At 32.4% G+C, this 12,901-nt stretch overlaps 1 pseudogene; it reads right to left on the bottom strand.

Annotated features, from left to right (window-relative positions):
* Positions 1 to 7,254: 7,254 nt before the first annotated feature.
* Positions 7,255 to 10,997, bottom strand: LOC115971022 (annotated as a pseudogene).
* Positions 10,998 to 12,901: the final 1,904 nt, after the last annotated feature.

The raw sequence follows: 12,901 nt of genomic DNA, 5'->3' as shown, positions 1-12,901 counted from the left end.
TTTATTATTTTAATAAGTTGTTTATATTATATTAAATGAAGAGATAAAAAAATAGAACTTTTAATACTGGGTGTATTGTAAAGTGAGGTGATAAAATAGATAAAGTATCTTTTTAAAAAAAAAAACATTATTTTGTTTTTGTTTTTGTCTTTGTTGGTAAATGATTGCATCTTAATTTATTTAGAAATAGCAATTTTGAGTATTTATTATTTTTTAATACCTATTTGAAGTTTTTTTTTTTTTTTTTATTTATTTATATATATATCTTTATACTCCAGTCCCTACTAGTTCAAAATTATGGGTACATCCCCGCATGAGCTGCACATGAAATAAGGACATCTTGTCACGTTCTATTTTCCTTTTTTTTTTTCCCCTTAATGCATGAAGCAATAAATTTATAAATATGAATTTTGTATGATAACTCTTTCTTTCTTCTTTTTTTTTTTTCTTTTTTTTGGGGGGGGGGGGGGGAGTTGTATAATAACTCTTGATGTATTTTATTATGATTTGTGCATAATAAAAATAATGATAACTAATCATAAAAAGATTGATATTAATTTAATGACTCTTCTTCCACATCAAAAATATTAAATTGTTCTTCTCAAAAAAAAAAAAATGTCCCCTAATTATTAAAATGTATCACCGGTGGAAATAGTCTAAAATTCCAAATTCCTTGGTGCGGGTGTATATATATATATATATTTAGTTTATGGTGTATTCTTGCCACAATAATAATCAATAATACTAGTATCATACATTATATCATAATTATCTTATATATTAAATTGTAAGTAATAATAAGTTTCAATTAACTCAATTAATATAGCCTCTTATGGTTGAATAAAAAATTTAAAATTTAATTCTTAATTGATATTTTGATTTAGTGATAAAAAATTATTATTAGAAATTGATGACATTAAGTGAAACTCTTAATAAATAACAAAAAGTAATTAATATATATATATATATATTTATATCATTATTGGGTATTTGAGTACTTGGGTAGCAATTGGCACTTCCTACGACAGTGGGTAGAGGTGGACCCTATAGTCACAGAGTCGCACCTAAGTGGTTGTCACTTGTGAGTAAAGTAAAGCTGGATTCTCGTTGCTGGGACCATGCAATTCGGTAGTAGTATAAAATATTGTAGGAACTGTGACACTTGCAATAAGGGTCAGTGGATGTTTTAACAAACAAAAAAAAAAAAAAAAAAAAGGGTCAGTGGATGTGACTGTCATTGATTGTCCCTAAATTGCAGAAATTAAACCAAACAACAAGACTTGCATCAAAGCCATCTTCCATAAATCCTACCTGGTAAAACTAAAAATCCCAAGTTGGTGGACGGAGCACATTCTTCCATAAATTCTAGTCTCCTAGTCCTAGATAGATAAACCACTGGGTATCCACTCCATTCAATTATTGTACAGATTTCACTCAACAAGAAGTATTGTAAAGTAATTGCCATGAAAACATTGAAAAGTACGAGGCACGAACATTTAAGGGAAAAAAAAAAAATTATCTACCACCGGGCGCGCTGGTTAGATGGTATGGGTTTATCCAGGCTTAAGCAAGGTCTCGGGTTCGAGTCCTTGTGTATGCAGTTGCGTTAAAACTCGGTAGGGAGAGCTTTGCCGCCCGAAAGGGTCCTGCCCGGCTCGAATCCGGATTAGTCGATGAACCCCGTCAGGGGCATCGGATTACCGGGTGGTTAATACCAAAAAAAAAAAAAAAAAAAATTATCTATAATTTACAAACTATGTAATAAAATGTCTTTACTTTCAAACTATTTAGTAAAATATTTTTATTTTTTAAACTCGATTTTAATAAAATCAAGTTCGGTATAAAATTCGATATCTTCAAAATCGAGTTGTATATATATTTTCAAGTGGATTTCAACATTAGCAATTTCGAGTTTCACTTAAATTTTCAAAAAAATTTATGTGGCAAAATATGCATAAAACTCGATATTGCTAATGTCAAATTTCACCTATAACTCAATTTTGTTAAAATTGAATTTGAAAAACAGAGGTATTTTGCTAAATAATTTCAAAATAAGGATATTTTGCTACATAGTTTGTAAATTATGGACAAATACCCATATTTTCTTGAACCTTCAACTTGTTTATGCTTTCTCAGGAGAAAACTGGTATTTGTCCCTAATTTACAAATTATGCAGCAAAATGCTCATGTTTTAAACCTATTTAGCAAAATGCCCATATTTTTGAAAATTTAAATAAAACTCTATATTGCTAATGTCGAATTTTATTTAAAAATATACATATAACTCGATTTTGTTAAAATCGAGTTTTATGCATAACACGAGTTTCAAAAACAATGACATTTTGTCAAAATAATTTCAAAATAATAGCATTTTGCTGCATAATTTGTAAATTAAGGACAAATGCCCATTTTCCCCACTTTCTCAACAGAATCTAATTACAAAATTCTAGTTTTTGATGAAGATTAACTAAAGTTTTGACTAATACTTGGGTTATCTTCATTTGGGTCTTCTTCTTCTTCTTCTTTTTTTCTAAATTTATTTAGACTTTTTCTATTTGATTTTATTTTTATATTGGTCATTTAAGTTTTAAATTTTTCATTTTTAAAAAAAAATTAAATAAAAAACTGAACCAATATAAAAGACCAAAAATAAAAACAAAATCAAATGTAAAGGTTCAAAATATTCGCAAACTTTTAGGGTTAAAAGTTTAGTGTAGTCAAATTTGATTGTGATTAATTTTTCTATGTGAAAGTGATTTTGAATTTAATTAGTCTCCTTTCAACATATTTGTGGATGCAAATTTTTTTTCTTCTTATCATGTGTCCAATGTTCTTAGGTTTTTTTTTTTTTTTTTTTTTTTTTTTTTTTTTTTTTTTTTTTTGGGTGTGGATTGAGAATCAGTATTGCATGCTTTTCTATCAACTATGATAAAATTGATTTCAATGATTTTATGAATGTTAAGATTTAGTTTCCATTTGAGAACAACTAAAACAACTTATTTAACTTTTTACTAAAAGTGTGCTAAAATATACTTGTACCTTAAAAAAATTTGTAAAAGTAAGAAAACGCATGAAAAAATGTATATAAAAACTATAAAAATAAAAAATAAAAATAAATAAAAAGTTAAAAACTAAAAATTGAGGGACAAAATGGCCCTATGCCCTTTTCACCCAAATTATATAGCCTTATGCCCCACTTCCCAAACTAATTAGGGAAATGCCCCTCTTTTGTAACTCGATTTTCTCAAAATCAAGTTAAAAAAAAAAAAAATCTGGAGTCCTATAGTGACGTTTTAAGAACCTATAGTGACGTTTTGTAACTTGATCTCTATGAAATCGAGTTATAGGCAATAAATTTGTAACTTGATCTCTATGAAATCGAGTTATAGGCAATTTTATTGCCTATAACTCGATTTCATGGAGTTCAAGTTATAAAACGCTACTATAGGTCTTTAAAAACGTCACTATAAGTCTTTAAAAACGTCATTATAGGGCTTAACTCGATTTTGAGAAAGTCGAGTTTCAAAAAAGTGGCATTTCCCTAATTAGTTTGGGAAGGAGGGCATAAGACTATATAATTTGGGTGAAAAGGCCATAAGGCAATTTTGTCCAAAAATTGAGCTTATAACAATAGACTTAACATTATTTAAGATATGACCAAAAGATGACTAAGGACCAGTTTCACCTTATAAGTGTAACCCTACATGCATGATAACAACTCACGTACCCAAAAAACAATGTGTGATGCATGAGGTCTATGTCTATCACAGCTCTTATAAATTAAGAAAGTTGAGTAATCAACTCATCTTAACCCCACTCAAGCATTAGTAAACTATTGTTTATATAAAAATTACATGGGATCACGCAAATGTAAACCTACTTAATTGTTCATTGAAATTTGACCTCAAAATAAGTTCTTAAACAGCTTTCACTTGTTTAATAGGAAGTATGTTTAGGTTTTTTTCATGTTGGAAACAATTTCAGAGAAAGCTAGCCTTAATTTGGCTTTGTTAGATTTGGGAATAAGACCCAAAGGGTGTGTCTCATTTTTATTTTTCTATGTTGGCACAAAAATGGTTGGATTTTCCACATTATGGGCCATACTTGAGCATGTGCTTCAGCTCGGACTTGACAAAACAGGCTTCAAATCCGGTGGTAGATAGCTGAGCTTAATTGCAGTGCCTTGACTATATCCTAGATAGAATGTCCCAACACCTTGTCTACTTTGCATTTTTCCACACAAAAGAAAAGCATTAGGCTTATTTGACCCCCGAAAAGACAGCCAAGTACAAAATAGAACAAAACAAAATAGGCTTGGTCCTAGTGAAACAGTCCAAGACTTAACTTAAGCTAATTAAGACCTGGGGCTCGAAATTTCGTGTGCATAATTCTATGAATACACTATTGTGAACTCGGACCCAAAAAAAAGAAGAAGAAGAAGAAGAAGGAAGAAACAAGATTACCAATGGCTATACTTTAAACCAAATGAGTTTAAGTTTCTAATGCTTCGTTGACTTGATAATTCTCTCCTCATACCAAAGCTGATCTATGATATGAACATAATTGGGCTGGAGGGTCAAAATTCCATGCTTCTCTAATTTTTCCTGAAAAGGAAAAGGGGATAACTTGTAACAAATATATTTCAGAAATAAGATATGAAGGCCGTAATGTATTTTTTTAATAAAAAAATTGTATTCTATTTACATATTTATTTATTTAATATTACTAACTATATTTTTATTCTATTTTTTATTATTAATATTCTATTAAGGCATTTGCTTTATATTTAATAGTTTTGCTCATTTATATATAATAAATAGGAATTTGACTTCCATTACCCTATTTTATCTAAAAGATTAAAAAAAAAAAAAAAAAACTCATCTCAAACTTTTTTTTATTTTTTTATTTTTTTATATAAGATAGAATTTCTATTCTAGCCTAATCTAAGTGTATATATATGTAAAACTCTTTCCTGGAGACTTTAATCCCATCTCTTGCCCCCTCACACCCCACAAACACTTAAACTTGTGAAGTGACCACTGCACCAAGGGTTCGCGGTGATAAACTCATCTCAAACTTGAACGAACTATAATGTTTACAAAAGTTAATGCATTTAACGAAATATAATACTTATGTTGTTCTCTTCAAGGTTCAGAGGAAACAAAATCATTAGACACTAATAACAAATACCAACTTCAAAATTTGTACTCCTCATAGTAGAAATTTTACTATCATTTATTCTTGGGAAATCTAAAATGTAAATTGCAAGACTTCAAAGAAAAAGTTCCATGTTTGAATAGTTCAGTTTACAAATATATCTCTTTTCGCAAAAAATTTGAACTCATCAAATACATCTTGTCTGTTTTCATGTTGCATTGTTGCCCAGTTATATTTGTGCTAAGTTGCTAACACTCAAAGAAGATGAATCTCTTTCTATTTAAGCTTCTCCTTGTAAAGCATTACCATTAAAAAAGCTACCAACTACACCATCACTCGTATTATTTGTTCAATGACTAATATTTCTCCACCAATTCAATATCATTCTTGTATTTAACCCAAATTAAACGAACAAGACTTTACCTAAAGTTTAAATGTAGGAAACAGTAGTTCGAATATTGCCAAATGCATAATTTCTCCTTTGTGACAAAGTGTGGAAAAGTGGGAGGATGAAAAATTAGTGGGAGGATAGAAAATATTTGGTTTTCCCTCATGTGTATTTGGTTGGAGGGGTGGAAAACTCTTTTATTTTGTTGGAGAGAAAAGTGGGAGGATGGAAAATGTAGTTTATATAAATTGACTATCATGTCCTTGTTATATAATATATAAGAAATATATAAATATATATATATATATATATTTACACTCATTAAATAATATAAAAATTAACCCAAATACATATAAATTTATATTACTTTTCTTTATTATTATAAATAATTTAAAATTTATGGGCAACAAAAATTGATTATGTGTTAACTGGGAAGAAATTTTCCAAAAAAAATACTTTATCCACATGATCATTGTTAGATAAACTGGGAAGATATTTAAAAAAAAAAAAAAACCTTTATTCACTAACCTTTTCGATAATACAATAACCCTTTACACTAAAAACTGGGCAACTGGGCAAACTTTGTTGGAGAAGAAATCAAAAGACCCCTTGGTTGGAGAAAAAAACAAAAGGAAAATAACAAGGACAAGGCAGATAAACGAATGATGACAAAAAAATTAATAAAAAAAAAGTTGAACGTCATACGAAACAAAAAAAATCAACCAGAAACAATAGATTTATACAATAAAATAAGGAATATAACGAGGACAAGGCAAAAGAAGAAAAAAAAAAAGAAGAAAAAAAAAGAAGAGAACCTGAGTTCACCATTGCTGTGAGATGCTGAGAGATAAGGATGATGAGGCAATAAGGTTAATCAAGTCGCAAGACGTGGGAAAGTGAGAGGGGTAGGTGAGAGCAATAAAAAGTGAGGGTATTTTTGTCACACAGTAGGCCTTTAATATTTTCTCCCCTATTTTCTCTGCATTTTGGAGAGAAGGGTTTTTGTGGGCCCGGGTGGAAAATGCCTAGGCCTCACACAAAAGTTTTTTTTCCCCTCCTCCCAACCAAATAATACACAAATTCATTTTCTCTCCAAAGTTTTCCATCTATCTTATTTTACCTCCAAACAAACACACCCTAAGCAAACTCAATGATTTGGAGAGATACACAAAACCAAGGAAGCCACAAAAATTGAGATTATAAAAATCAAATTATTGAAGTGTCCAAGTAACTTTTTGACCGGCAATAAAATGACAAAAGTTAAAACATGCTATTTCTACTAAGTGTTTTTTTGCCAAATGTGTCCAACATGAGATAATCACGTCCAAAATCCAAGACAAAATAATTTAAAAAGTCTTCTTTATTTGTTTTTCTTATATATAATTAATTATAAAAAGTCTTCTTTATGAACAAATTACTGCAACATGAACCACCAAAATCCATGACAAAAGAGTTATTGAAGTGTGCTTTGTGAACAAATTATTGCAACAAGAACGTCATTGACCGTAATGAATGATTCAGTCCTCAATATTAGTCTAATGCAGTACAATGGCATTGTGTTTTGTTGCAAAGGCAGATACTAGCAGCATTACAATTATAACTACTGTCATAATGCATGCAGCAGGTCAAAGTGTGACAAAATTTTTATAATTAAAGCTTGACACATCACTTTGTGGATATTATTAGAGTAAGGACACAAACAAATTAATGATCAAGGTAGAAGTTTGATATTTTCCTTCACAATTTAACAATGTTGAGTACTAACATGCAAAGAAAGTAGGCATCAATTACCATCAGAAATAGCAATAATCTTATGCTCCGACACTTTGCATAAAGGTCCAAAAGGGCATTAACGTGCAAGTTTACACTCAAACCAATCTTCAATATATAAACATGGGCCCTCCTACCCAATGCCAAAGCACCAAGCTCAGCACAAGCAGGCAACAAACATACCATGGTGAACCCATCTGGCTGGACACCCTCCAAAACCCATTTCCCTGAAAAGTTTAAGAGCCTCACTGGGCATCCCATTAAGAGCAAACCCATTAATCACAGAATTCCAAGCCACAAGATCTCTATCAACCATTAAATCAAACATCTTGTGTGCACAATCGGCATGTCCACAAGCAGCATACATATGAACCAATGAGTTCAGAACAAATACCAACGACTCAAACCCATTCCTTATAGAAATAGAATGTATCTTTTCACCCTCTCTAACAGCAGTCAACTTGGCTACAGCCTTTAAAAGAAAAGGGTATGTGTGTGTGTCAGGTTCAACGGGAGACATGCATTTGGCGATTAACTTTAAATGGGCAATGCTCAATTTTGATTGCAATCAAAATTGAGAGACTAACAGATAACTAATCTACATGAAAATGTGAGACTAACAGATTCTACCTACATGCTCATCCCAACCTATGCTTCAAGCACCAACCATAACATCTACAGCCACCAAATATCCCAATTCATATAAGCTAAGAAAAATACTGTCCTTCATGAATTCCTCTGCGTCAATCTCTCCATGAGATGTAGTTTCTTCCTGACTCGCCGAGGTAATTCATCAGCCTCTACACCTTCAAACTCATTTATTTGTATCATGTCATGGTACATTGGTCTAAATCGTGTTTGGAAAGCCCTGAAGGTAAAATTAGGTAGCAGAGTGCAAATGACAGCTAAGAGGGTGATCAACCAATAGAGAACACTCGGAGCACATGCTTCCACAAAAACCCTATATGCTGTTGTTGACAACTCTGGTGGGAGATAACCATAAATAACTAAGAATTTATACCACAAGGCAATGCTGCCCCAGATGAAGAAGTGCTGGATCCAAGTGAAGTAGTTGATGGAGATTGCCATTTGGCAATTTACAGCCCACACGACACAAGTATACATTGTGACTCCAAGGACTTCATAGTCGACTACTCGCCCATCTCTCTGAAAGGCTTGTTTAATCATCGACTTGGTTGTCCAGAAGAAGATAATTATGGAGGTTAGAAATCCATTAAACATCCAACCAAGTATACGGGGCCAGCTGAAGAGAATGTTCTCGACTCCCTCCAAATATAAGAAGGGATACTGCAAACAAAGAAGCATGAAAAATAAATGGTTATTTAGGCTCCTACATAAAGCTCTCAAGGAATATTTAGGAACCCAAAAGGTGAAATTATATGAAATGAGTATTCTGTTTAAGATATAACTACTTGCCTGCATTGTTGTTTATATAGAATCACAGTTATAAGTTGCAAGATAAATATTGAAACATTATTTTCATGTTATGATACTATTTAGGCATCCTCTAAACTTAAGTGAATCCACTGTATTTGATTTTGAAGAATACTTGTAAAGATTTAGTGTGCTTAATCTATCAATTTGAGAAGCCGGAAAGAGAGATATGGGAAACAGAAGTGAGGAGGCATAACCCAAAAAGAATATTGGAATTGCAGGTATAGAATCAAATTTGCAGAGCTAATGGTTAATGAATAACCATCTGCGAGGAATTGTGTCAAAATGTCTACTCACTGTAAAATACATGAAGAATTTAAATAAGAAACAGAACAATAGGAATCCCACTTCAATTGTATTCCAAAATTATAACCTGTTACAAAGCATTACATACTTCTAGCAGGTTCCACTGGAGAAATGTAAATCAAAAAAATGTAATTTTTTTCCCCAATATCAAGAGAAGCAGACCATGCATAACATAGAAAATCCTTCATAGCAGAAAAATATTGATGTTGGTAACAACAATTTTAAATAATGCATAGATGATAAGAACCGATTTGTTTTAACTGCTTATGTTTAAGTGGAATTACCCAATGCTATGCTGCAGCTGTAAAATGCTGATGCGTAAAACATGATTATGCAGGCCATATGTTACGCTAAAGGTACAACAGGTTTATTCTTATCTTTATTTTTTTCTTCCTGGGTTTCCATTAGTTCTTTTACTATGTATATAAAGCCTGGAGAAGGGCAATAATTCCGTACCTTGAGGCAAAGTTGTGAAGAAATATCCTGGTCAAAAACACCGAGAGCAATTACGGGAAGTGAGGTGAAGAAGACATTGTAAAAATGTAAAATGACATGTACCAATCATTATATGCAGGTTGACCAGGAAAGATGCATGGGCCTCAAACCAAAACAGAGTGAACCCAAATGATATGTTCTTTTAGAAGAAGTAGCATATCTGCATTAACCAAACAGAAGATGATACTGCAAGTCAACTGAAGATGAAGAAAGGAAAACAAGAGAAGTAAACAAACTTAGTTTCTGTCCTTCTTCCCCGCCACACCACCCCCCCCTCCCCCCAAAAAACGAAAAAAAACCCCACCAAAAAAAGAGTTGAAACAAAATTAATGAACATTTAGTACAAATATAATGGAAGAGTGATTTTTCTTCCTCAACTTATTGATAATAGTTTTTTTTTTTTGGCCAGGGGAGGGGGGTTAAGTATTAAATATATAGAAGAACTATTTTACCATCATTGCTATTCGTCTGTAACACCAATGTCCATGAACCAGCAATAAACGTTCTAGAAATTGGAATTGAGCTATTGAAAAATCACTTGCCATCACTGCCTGCAGTTGAGAAATTTTTGGAATCAGAAGTAGGGTCCTCACTTTTTTTCAGCTTGAATCAGTCACCAAATAAAACATATGCTTTGTGTATACATAGGTTGTATAATACATATACAATATCTCTGGTTTTACATGAAAACACAATCATTGGGAGGAAAATGTTTGAACCAGTTTTAATTGTCAGCAAAAGCAAAACAAAGAGAAGAAAAGGCAGTGTTTCTAATCAGAACTTCTTTTTATATGCTCTAATTTTTTGCAGCTTTTCACAAATCCAAATCATATATAAATCATTAATCACAAGAAATGGGCAAGAAACGTGTGAAACTCCAGCATTCATTGATTTCAACACAGCATACATAAGCTAAGGAGGGAAAGTGGGGAAGATAAGGGATATGAGAAAAATAATAATATAAACTCCAAACATCTGTGAAATGAAGATTCATATTAGGGAAAAGAGAAGACATACACATCATATAAATAAAAATTAAACATATGTTTACCTGCATCCCTTCAACACCACTAATGCCAACTCCAATATCAGCCTCTTGAAGCATGCAAACATCATTTGACCCATCACCAATAGCGAGCATTGTCTTACCTGTTTCTCCTTTTAATAACAGTCTGGTAACCTGCATAACTTTTATATTTCTATCCGACTATCCTTACGTCATCCAAAACAGTAACTAGCCATTCTTAAGATGCCTAGATAATTTAAACTAGCAGAAACTCGATATTAGCATGATTATAACACTTACCAGAGCTTTCTGCTTTGGCGAAGATCGGCAACATATAACAGAATCACAATTAATTGCAAGTTCAAAAAATGGCTTCTCTATGTCCTTCTTTAGTGAAAAATCTAAGGATTTTTCATCCATTCTTAGGCCAAACTTGACATCACTTTTGACAAACCAAGAATGTATTGACTCCTTGTGATAAATCAACCAATTAATTAGCCAAATTAATTAATTACTCCGATTAACATGCAATAAACGTGGTAGCACAAACAAATCACCAACTAAGTTAATATGCAGCAGAAAATAAAGTTGACACGGAGATTTGTTTATGAATGGGGAAAACCTCCAAGGCAAAAACCTCATCGGGTGATTTTAAGGTCAACACCTCTGAGAATCCACTATCATCACAACAAACAGTTACAAATAAAGGAATCCCAGTACCTTATACCAACTTACAATTGAACCTTTACCCCAATACCCAATTGGACTTGTTCTATAGTGACAATATCTCCTTTTAATGCACGGCTCCCAGTATGTGACTAACCAATCGATGCACGGATCCAAGTACGTGACTAACCACTAACTTGAGAAGGATGTTGGTTGCAAAATTCTTCAATTCATCAACATGGTGAAAATCACAAAGTTCCATAGTTACAAAATCCTATGGCGCACAAACGCAACAGCTTCTTGAAGAAAAAGATGAACTAGGGCAAATTGCCTCTAGTCACAATATGCTAGTGAAAAACCTTTGCATCAAGTTGCACTCACTTGTATCAACTGTGACAGCCCTTAAAATAATCTTTATATATGTTTAGAGTTATGAGAAAAGAAAGCCCAAACATGTATACACAAATTGGAATGAAATCAAAACTGACAATCTGACTTTCATAAATCTCAATAGATAAGGTATCTATCGAGCAGCTATAATGCATCGAGCTTATACAGCCTTTTAAACCTCGATAGATTCTATCTATCAAGCTAGTTGTCAAGTTTTAAAATCCAACATTTCTTTACTTGATTCTTGGACAGATTTGCACGGTTTTAACACTTGGACTTAAAACCTTGTTCCTTGAAATATTAAACAATCCTAGATCTACCCAATTACAAGTACAGTGCATTTTGTCAAAAGATTAGTCAACTTTACATTGACATATGTTCCTAACATAATTCACATATGTCCTAACAATCTCCCCCGTTGGTAATCCATGACAAAACCACAACAAACAGATGAACATATAAGAGAAGTCATAAATCACTCAACTTATACTCACTTGTTGAATACAATAAAATCTATCCTAACACAAACTCTTGAAAAACTTTGCCAGAAGAGAGTTCATGACAAGAAATACTTTAACAACCTGTATTTCTGAAATACTTTAAACAAAACACATCACGGCATCTTAGTGTGAAATAGAAATAAAAGATTGCATACAATATATAAGAAGCATGTGCATAAAGAGAGAAAAGAAACAACACATGAAAAGATAGGTGAAACTATAATAACAACCTCAATATATATATCAACATAAGTACAAGGTTTGCTATCACAATGTAAGAACAATGTATCTATAAAGTAAGTAAAGAAAAGAAAAGATACAAAAAGTCCTCACTATAACTCTCATAAAAAGAAAAACACTCCCCTTAACAAAAATATCTATCTCCTATACTAACTTTCCCCCTAAGAACATGACTACTCTTATGCCCAAAACTACTTCCCTTTTTTGTCATGAATGACAGAGGGCAAGTAACTCAAGCAGTCATCTCGTCATCACCGGAAGAGCTAGCATCATCATCCTCATCAGCATCATCACTACCGAAGTTGTCATCACTCTCATCCTCTAAAGCCGGTGGAGATGGAGAAGAGAAGAAGCAATGAAACCACACATGATAGCCTGTCGTCATGCGATACGACCAACACGGGTGTTCACTTGACACAACTCATCACTAAGAGTGTTAAAGCGAGCATCCATGTGCACAAGCTGTGCCATGATGGCCTTGAGAGTCACTCCACCCATAGAAGAAGAAGGAGAAGAGTTGGATGGAGC

The sequence above is a fragment of the Quercus lobata genome, chromosome 2, assembly GCF_001633185.2.
Source record: "Quercus lobata isolate SW786 chromosome 2, ValleyOak3.0 Primary Assembly, whole genome shotgun sequence".
NCBI classification, from domain to species: domain Eukaryota; kingdom Viridiplantae; phylum Streptophyta; class Magnoliopsida; order Fagales; family Fagaceae; genus Quercus; species Quercus lobata.
The sequence above is the reverse complement of the archived record's forward strand: the minus strand, read 5'-3'. Positions and strand labels throughout refer to the sequence as shown.